Below are 10,457 nucleotides of genomic sequence, written 5' to 3'. Positions count from 1 at the left end.
GGGGCACGCGCGGAGCACCTCCCCCATTCACCAGGTGGCATTCAGACAGGTGGCAAAGGAGGCGGCTCTCTGGGCCATAAAGGATGCCCGGCAGCAGGAGGGCGCCCCCAATGCCCCCCCACCTGAAACTGACACCCTCTGACCCCACCCGGGGAGCAGTCAAGAGGCTGGCATGATATCCACCCCTTGGACGCACCCACGGCCGATAGGGGTTTGTTTACATTACATATATTTACATTAATATTTACCCGCTGCCAACAGAGACTCCCCCACCCCCCACAGGGAATAACAGCTATACCGACTACCTTGACCCATCATGGGAGCACCCACATATACTGAGTTTGATATTACCCATCTGAGCCCACCCATGACTCCCTCTCAGAGACTGTCAGGGTCATTCTCCCTCTGACCCCACCGGGTGCACTCAAGGCCCACGAGACACAATACATAGTTGTATTCACCCACTGTGCCCACCTGGACGTCGCCCACAGAGAGTAAGGGGGACAACAGTCTTCCGAGCCCACCTGCGACCCTCTCACTGAGACTGGCAGTGGTATACGCCCACCGGGCCCACTGGGGTTAACACTAACAATCAACTCCTGGTCAACACACAGAGACTAACATGGTTATTCACAGGGTTGGATTGGGAAAGAAAATCGACCTGGGCACACAACAACAAAAAAAATCGGCCCACATTTGCATAAACACTCCTCATATCATTGCTTTGGTGTAATCTTATAAAAAAACTTTAGGAGGGGGGCGTTAGTTTATACTGGTGAAACAAGTGAGCCCACCCCCTGCCCCCGCTCAGTATGTGCAGACATTAATGGGCCGGCTCGAGAGACAAAGGGAGTGATACCTGTGCTAAACGGAGGCAATGAGCGCCCATCCGCCTCTAGAACGGCCACTCAGACTCGCACTGGGCCGCTTACTATATCAGAAGAACAGCGACAGCGCCCGAATAGCCCCCCAGACTGCTCAAAAAAGCAGCCCAGAGCAGCCCGCGGACTGCCCGAATGCCAGCGTTACCAATCCGACGCGGGGGTCGCCAGTAGGCCCTGGAGGGAATATTCGCCTCCTGAGACCCCGCGAGCTGCCCATTTCCTAGAGAGCCCGTTGTGTCATTCGCCTTCTTACTCAATGCCTGTTACTCAGCCCCATCTTAGTCTGCTGTCAGTGGATGCGGTGGAGCTCGGATGGTGCCCCCGCTGCGCAAGGAGGATGCAGCCCCCGTATTTACTCTCTTGTGAAACCAGGGACTCGCAGACCTGTGGCACGAAGCGGGGAAAACGTGATACATCGCAGTCAATTGTGTAAACGGCACAGAGCGAACACGCACACACACACCACTTGCCACTTTCCCCATAAAATAAATTATTTAAAGCAAGTATAATAACACGCAGATCCAGTAATTTAAAAAAACGCGCAAAGGCTAACTCCCATGTTTTAGCCATAACGTAGCTGCATCCTCCGGGTTTACTGGGCCAGCATCTTCCATCAGAACTTCACTGTTTAACTCTCTGCTTCAACATCACGAGATTGTGTCCAGGGTTGGCTTACAAGGTTTATAATTCATTTTCATGAAGAGGCAGCGTGGCATAAACCCAGTTCTTAATTTGTAAAAAAAAAAAAAAAAATGCCCGTGCCCTCGTCAGGAGACCATTGCAGCCTGCACCACCAGTTGTCTCTGCCAGTGTAGCCAAGGACAGCTCCAACACACTACTAATCATCACACTCTTGACAATTCTAGGCCCACAAAGATGTAAAAACGGCCTAGGAGGCAGGTATTCGTGATTTATTATTGTGCATTGTATTATTAAACAGCTGTTGTCCTTATCTCTAAATTCGACTGACAGGGCCACCATGTGCAGACTTTCAAAAGTACTGGTGCCGAGCACCGTAAATCACCAGCTCAAATTAAGCACTGCCTAAACTACATATTCATATGTGAGGAGAATAATGGTTTGTTATCTCTGGGTATGTTAATAATATCTTACTTTATATAAAAACCTGAAACAAATGAAAGCAATGTAAAAGTTAGGTGAAAATGTCAGTTAAAACATAACATTTTAAACTTAAAAAACACTGACATTTAACAGTTATAGTTGACTCAAGTAACTGTGATGTACTCCCTAAGCATGCAGTGATGTCATCATTGAGGTCACATTAGTTGCCATCTGTGATGTTATCCATGTCATAGAACATGTAAAGAGTGTTGTAATATGCCTGGTTTTAGGAAGACTATGATGCATCTACTCGGATGTCATAAAGAAATGATATAGCCTCCAACTGTAGTAGCCTTTTACAGTTGAGTTCTGATGTCACAAGTTCTGCTGCCAGAGCCAGCAACCAAGGGGAAAGGCGTGGCAGGGACCATCATTTCAAAAACGAAACTTAGTTTTTACTTCTGCTGTTTTTCTAGATGAATAATGTTAAGCAGAAAGGGGATATTTTTGGCAACATGTTTACTTTTTTATGCCTAAGGTATGAGGAAGGATAAAATCACTGCATTTATCTACACACTTTGAGCTACAGTGTTTTATTTCTTCAAATCTGACATATTAAGTGATTCTAATATCTTTTTTCAACAAATAGCTGACTGCTTTTGTTATGTTTCATTTTGCATTAGAGGTTCTAAATGCATTCTTCATATTTACATGTATCCTAACAAGTTCACATGTAAGAGCAACACCAAAGAATTAGGCGTTTGATGGGAAGAGATACAGTGTGACCATATATTATAAGGAATAAAGTACCCCCTGCCATACATTATAATGATATTGAAAGTCACCTCTCAGAGTTTCATGATCTTATATAGGAAATCGTCCTTCGGACTCCTTCCTCTGTGTATTCACTGAACTCCATGGTGACTTGCCATATCCTTATAATGTATTTCGGAGGGTAGTGTATCAAATGTATATATGCTTATGCACATATATTTATTTCTACATCTGTATTTGTATATATTGTCTGCACACAGTGCAATACTCAGCCTTGGGTACAAAAAGAGTAATATTTTTCCCTTTTTCAGTTTTTTCACCAGGGTGGACGTGGGACCAAAAGCAGACCTTAAAAATATTTTAATACCTGCCCAAATTACACCGCCCCTCTCTAGTCGTTTATTTTGTGTCTTTTTGCAACTGGGGTAGAGGGGGGCTTTTTTCCTGCAAAAATTTACAAACATATACTATCAAAGGTGTCTGTACTGAAGAGAGCATTACATCTGCCAATTCAGTGATCTCTGCAGCGCCTCTGGTTTACCGCGAGGTTGTCTGCATCTATACAGACCGGCGTTATAGCCCCACCTTGGACGGTTGCACCGGTCAGAGCACCCGTTTCCATTTCCCCCGGGGGCGCCAGTGCGTGTCCCTCTGAAGGGAGTCCTCCCGCCCTTCATTCCACTTGTTTGCTCCACGTGTCCCTGTTTGAGATATCATTTCCAGGCGTGGGGGCTTCTGTTGTGGGGCGGGAGGCAGAGTTCGGCCCTTCATTCAACACACAGCGGCAGAAAATGCACATCCTCATTCATCGGGATTTGAAGTGTCTGTTTCATACGGATTCTGCAGCATACCGGTGCAGTAAAGAGGGACTGTGAACGCTGAACTAATGTCGAGCAGAAAAAGCACAGGTGGGAAGTAAATTCCCGCTGCACTCCAAATACCCCTTAGACGCCCAGCATCCGGTTGCAGGGGACAAAGAGATCAATTGCAACCGTGTAACTGGTGTTCGGTGCCCGGGACGCCTTATGTCGCCTTGGGATAAAGAAGAAGCCCTTACAAAGTGGTCACCAGGAGGTCAGCAAGCTGTTTTTGTGTGTGTGCAGTTGTCTCAAGTAGGCTCAGGTGATTTACCATTGCATCATGGTTTGGGATGGTGGCAATGCACACCTGTGCATATGTATGCTGCTTTTGGGCCACATAAATCGCCCCTGGTTTAGGATTTAGGGACACCTTTACAAAGATGCCATACAAAGCAGCACAGCCGCCAAGGTTGCTAAAGTGCTCTGCCTGATAGAGAGAGAGGAGAAAAGCACCATATCTACTGGTATACTGCTCTGTCCTGCCCTCTCCCTAGCACCGATGCACAGTCAGGCGGACTATACCATGTACACACCTTTGCACCAAAGTGTAAAGTTATGTGTTATGTCTAGCATAGGGTTTGTACTGGTAGGGTATCCTTCAGTACAAACTACTATGCCTACAAACAGTGCCGACTTAGTGGAGGAGCGTCGCCCCACTGCTCAAAAGGAAAAATAAAATGGTAATAGCATATTGTTATTGTCATTTTATTTTTCCTATTGCAGTCAGTGGCGGGTGGGCTGGCCAGAGCAAGGGGAGGATGGTTTGCACTCCCTAAGTGCGCATGACTAACTGGCCCTAGGGCCTGCCAAACAGTTCATGCGCACTTTGCATGTTCCCCACCAGGCTGCATTACACATGGTGAGGGACATGCACAGGCTCCCTGTCCCCATCTGAATGCGAACCACTGCGGTCAGACCAATCACAACGCTGCATTGCAGCATTGTGATTGGCTCAGGGGAGCCTGTGTGCCCAGTGCTTCTTGCAGCTGGATTGGACTAGAGGAAGAAGGAAGATGATGAGGACGGAGGAGAGGCAGCCACGGGCTGCTAAAGGTATGTCCTTTTTTTATTTTTCATTCCCCAACCCCCTCTCCTCCCCCTCACCTCTTCACCCCTGCCCGGTAGTAGCCGCTACTGCCTACTACTTTACATTTTCCCCACTTTGTATATGTGCTGTACAGGGAGCACACACACAAAGCTCAAAAAGTTTGGGGAAATTAAAGGATTTCTCCTTTTTAGCACCAGCTTCAAAGAGGTGCTATTTTTTGGCACTAAGGCTTGTCTACTATTATTAGTAGGAAGACCTTTGAGTAAAAAACACATGGGTGGTTGCATGGGAACACCCATGGGCAGCCCCCTTGTGTTACTTTCAAGCAGCTTCCCAGCACAAACCAATACATTCAAAATAAACATCTGGCGCAGGTTTGCATCTAGAACTAATGAGTTCTCCCGTTAAGGGTATCAGTCATTGCCCACAGCCCTTAATTGAATCTGATGTCTTTGGGGACCAGTCAACTTACCTAGACTTCTATATCCGAGTTGTCTCCTCTCTCTCTGGACAATGAAGGATAATGGGTGACCGGATTATGTCATTCGCACCTTTTTTCTTTTTATTGCTCTCTCCCTCTCACAGCATATTTATTTCCCATGCTGTATTTTTTTTCCTTGGTCTGCTTCCTTACTGCCGGCCTACTATGTAATGTAATGTCCTTTCTGCTATTTACTGTGTGTGTGTAAAGCGCTCTGATACCTACGGGTCAAGCTAGCCTATATAAAACTTTTAAAATAAAATAAATAAAAATGTGCCACACACGTTGGCCTGGGAGGAGAGTGAGGGTGCAGGGCAGGGGGTGTGTCTATGGGCGTGGAGCAGACACGGGCCTCGACGCTGATAGGCAGGGTGGCTCCGGCAGGGCAGCTCGTCTCTCGGACCCGGGGACAGCACGTATCTCCCGCAGAGATGATCAAACTGCCCCCACAGATACGGCTGCTATCACACCCTGGCGCGCCCTGCTCGGATTCGTGCTCACGCGCCATATGCTGCTCGGCTCCCGCCGCGCTTCCTGCGTGCAGCACGCGCCTGTAGGTGTCCGCGCGACAGCGTAACGCGTGGCGGCGCCGCACGAGGCACGCGGCGGTGTTTACCTCAGGCCTTCCTCAAACACAGGGTTACACAACTGACACGAGACGAGGCACGGAGTGTGAGTTATACGACACCCGGTTCACATCAATGAGGGTCAGTGTATGTGTGCTACACTCTCAGGTCACATGTCCCACACACGAAGCTTAGTCACACTGTTCACACGAGGCTGGTTGTACTTGTGCCACACAGACGGGTCACACTGCGGACACACAAGGCTGGGTGTACTCGTGCCACACGCGCAGGTTGACACATGAGGTGGCGCGCGCGTATTTTCTGCTTCACGTGAGCCCGTGGCACCACCTCTTATTTTTGAGGACCAGCACTTATTTTTCTGCTTCTAACATTTATCAATAGCAAGAGAGGGGAAGTAAAGAAAGCGAAAAGGCCAGGAAGAGAAAGACGGAAAAACGCCACAAAAGGAGAAACCAGGAGCCTGCAGGAGTAAGATAAATGCGGAGGGAGCGCCTGCTAGTGGGTTAGATAGACCTGAGGTAAATTGAAGACTACTCAAGTTTGGTGTTGACCGCGACGACGTTAATTTACAAGGGACAGGGGCTAACGAGCCGAGCTTTGAGCACTGTCACTCACTTATTTACAAATTAGGCGCTGTAAAGGGTAAAAGTGGGAGTAAAAAAATACCATAGGCTACACTGCTGGCACAAGAGCCGCGTGACCGAGCTTGTGTGTTGTTTTCAGCAGAAACCCGGTCGCCTAACGTTTCTTTTACAAGAACTGTGTAAATACCTGCACACTGGCGTTACTGTTTTTTTGCATGCGGGTTCATACCTTTAGTAATTAATTGTTTATGATAACCCAAAACAAATTAAAAACGTTGCAATTGAACCGCAATGTATTCCCTGCGAAACTTTATTGTATCTGTAATATCGAAGGGCTGTTTTTTCCTAACATGTTATGCTGGGTGGGGGTTCTTTTATTCATCTATTAAAAAAAAAGCCGAAGGGTTCCATAGGCCGAAGGTTCACCTGCACAAGCCTCGTCACCAGTCTCTAAAATTAGACTTGTGACCAGGCTCGACCAGGTGAGGTCCCCATATGTGAACAGATGAACACGCTCTATAGGCGAATTTCCTAGATAGGTACATACGAGTCGTCTGCACTAGATGAAGTCCATATATGTGGACGCATGACCACGATCTTGCGTGGAATAGTAAGCAGGCTCCTGTTGGTGTGGTCCCCATTTATGCAAACCCAAGGACTTTACAGAAAGGAGGCCAGACTCCTTTTGGTGAAGTCCCCGTATGTGGACATGTGACCTAGTCTCTTTAGGCGGGGGCGGGGTAGGTGGACAGGTCAAAAGGCCCCTTGCAGGTGATCTTTTTATGTGTAGGCATGTTATCAGGCTCTTATTGATGGAACCCTTGTAAGTGATGTAGGACAGATGACTTGGCTCTTGTAGGTGGAGTTAATAGATGTGGAAGTGATGTGGGACATGTGACTAGGCTCTTTTAGATGGAGTTGATTGATGTAGATTGCATAGTTGACCAGGCACCTGTAGGTGGAATACCTGGATGTGTGTTTGGCCAGGCCCTGTTCCAAAGGGTTGGCTAGGCCCACTTAAGGAAGATCCTGGCCCTCCCAAGCCCTGCTAAACTGAAAAACCAGTGTTTTTGTCCTTAATGTTTGGCAACGGTGTGCAGCCCTGCCAAATTATTTTCATTTTAATAATTACCATCTTGACGTTGGCCACTTTCAGGCCTGAGGACAGGTGTGAAGTCAGCAGGGATGGGAGCTCTCTCACACAGATGGGGGCGCAGGCTCCCATCACAAGGTACTAAGGGCCAGATGTACATTACTTTTTTGGGTAACAAAAGGTCTGATTGGTCAAATTAGGCCGTTCACAACCGCAAAAAGACTACTCTTTATGTACAAACCACAATTTGCGAATCAGTAACATATTAACAAATCACAATTTGGATTTGCGATGAAAGTCCGAATTGGTATTTGAAAGGTATATGTATAGGGCGTCCTTTCCAAATACCGATTTACATTGGTATGTATTAATTTTTTGCCACCAAATATCTGTCGCAAAACATACATTTTTTATAGAAGTATCCTTTTTGAGAATATTAAGAAAAATATTTTTATAGAGTAGGACTACTACTAACTCTTAAAAAATGTTACTAGAACTTTTACTTTTAACATTCCATTTTTGCTTTTAAGGAAAAAAGGTAGCATTTAAACAATATAAATTTGCTTCAAACTGTTCTGGTGACATCATAAACTACGATGCCGAAGGCAGAGTGGTTTGTAAATGTCACTACAACCCCAAGATAGAAATACAGGACCATATTATATGTTAAATTGTTCTATATTTTTATATTACATGTTTATTTTGGGATCATTTGCTGGAAAACAGTTTTCTTCAAAGTGCTGCTAACAATGGACACTGAGGGGAATTAGAATGTTTAGGTTTTGTGTACATTTCTTGAATAAATTGTTATATATAACCATCAACAATGATGATGGTCAGTGGATTTAGATGATTCTGTGGCTGCAGCATTCACTTCATAATTACATTTTGCCATACTTTGCAAATTGCACCAAAATGGTGTTTTGCAAATATATGAAAATAATAATGCTATGGCAAGTGCCACTTAACTTGAATTTTTGTTGCATGTTTCAAATACATGTTCAGCAAAATGTGGTCCTCTCTGCTGCTTAATCCTATTTGCCATGAGAATGTTAAAGCGTTAAAGCTGCACACGGAGAAAACACGTTACTTTAACGATGTCTCCAAGCCGAGCCAACGGAGGAACTGCGAGGCTGGAAGCGCAGGGGCAGGAATCTACAATCACTCGATACAGTTCTACTATCCCAAGCCGACCGCCCTCTAAACTCAGCCTCTCACCTTGAGAATAGAAAATACTCCGGCTGTGTAGTGAGCACTCCTCCATGCTGAGAACCAATTGCATGCTGGAGCATGCAGTCCTTAACCATGAACTGGGAGGTGCGCTCAGGTACGAGATTCGGTGCAGGTGAGCCCCTCACTACTTCAGAGGAGGGGCCTAATGAATAAAACAAGAAAAGACAACCTTGGGAGTACAACAACGGAGGCATCTGATGAGGCTACCGCCGAAGCGCGTCATGCCGTACACCATAGAAGAATCCCGTGAAGCCCTGCCGCGTCCCCTCATCTTTTTCTAACTGGGAAAGGAAGTTTTGGACATAATAGCGTGAGACCAATGACACGCAGAGGGGAGCCTTCCGTAAGTGGTCTTCCAGTAGTGTTCAGGGTTCATTGGCGTAACCCAGACCACCCCGCACCCGACGGAAGCGAAGGCGTTGCTGCCAGTTGACAGTCCGTGACACACACGGAGAGAACACGTTACTTTAACGATGTCTCCAAGCCGAGCCAACGGAGGAACTGCGAGGCTGGAAGCGCAGGGGCAGGAATCTACAGTCACTCGATACAGTTCTACTATCTCAAGCCGACCGCCCTCTAAACTCAGCCTCTCACCTTGAGAATAGAAAATACTCCGGCTGTGTAGTGAGCACTCCTCCATGCTGAGAACCAATTGCAAGCTGGAGCATGCAGTCCTTAACCATGAACTGGGAGGAGCGCTCAGGTACGAGATGCGGTGCAGGTGAGCCCCTCACTACTTCAGAGGAGGGGCCTAACGAATAAAACAAGAAAAGACAACCTTGGGAGTACAACAACGGAGGCATCTGATGAGGCTACCGCCGAAACGCGTCATACCGTACACCATAGAAGAATCCCGTGAAGCCCTGCCGCGTCCCCTCATCTTTTTCTAACTGGGAAAGGAAGTTTTGGACATATATATATATATATATATTTAATTTCCGTTTTGCCAAGGCATTTTCTCACGCACTCCCGGCTTATGATAATGACGACCAGCAATTCAGCAGTTCAATGAAGTGCGTATTATTTAATTTTCATAACAGCTTGTACCAGCAGCACTTCTCTACGCATTTCGGTCTTGCAGAGACCTTGATCACGAGACTCCTATCAACAGTCAATTACTGCAAGTGTGTTTAAATAAAGGTGAAAAGTTAGTGAAAGAAATATACACAGTGACATAATTTGCTGTGGTGGCAGCTAGGAATTGTGGTATATGTAGTGTTTTATTAATTTACTATTTAACAATTATTTTACCCTGTAGTGGGTTTACTTTTTAGCATGATACTATCTTTTAATCATATAAAGCTGTTCTGTTCTTTTATCAATATCTGCTGCCTTGTCACAATATGTATGATTACCGTAATTGGTGAAAATTCTTTTTTGTGATGCAAAGTAAAATAAAATGTTAAAAAAATCCTTCAAAGTTCTTTTTTTAGAGAGATCAGGCGGCTGTATCATGGTCCAAGTAGGATGGCTCACAGATGGTAATGCAATTCCTTATCCTGGTTCAGTCCATGCGGGGTCAGAGTTCAAAAATTCAGGATGTGTTTCGACTCCTTTTGTCTAACAGTTTTCTTGCGATCTCCCCCACGAGGGTGAATCTCTACTGTTTCTACCGCGTAGAATTTCAGCTCTTTCCAATTTCCTCCATGTTCCTTTCCCATGTGCTTAGCCACAGCATTACTGCGATCACAGTTGACGGTGGCCCTCACGTGTTCCAAAATGCGTTTTTTTAGTTCGCATTTCGTGCTCCCCACATATTTTAGTGCACATGGGCATTCAATAATGTACACAGCAAATTGGCTCTTGCAGTTTATCAATTGCTGGATTTTCCACGTACGTTTATTAGCCATC

This window comes from Lissotriton vulgaris, chromosome 1_1 (assembly GCF_964263255.1).
Source record: "Lissotriton vulgaris chromosome 1_1, aLisVul1.2, whole genome shotgun sequence".
NCBI classification, from domain to species: Eukaryota; Metazoa; Chordata; class Amphibia; order Caudata; family Salamandridae; genus Lissotriton; species Lissotriton vulgaris.
This window is presented reverse-complemented; position numbering follows the sequence as displayed.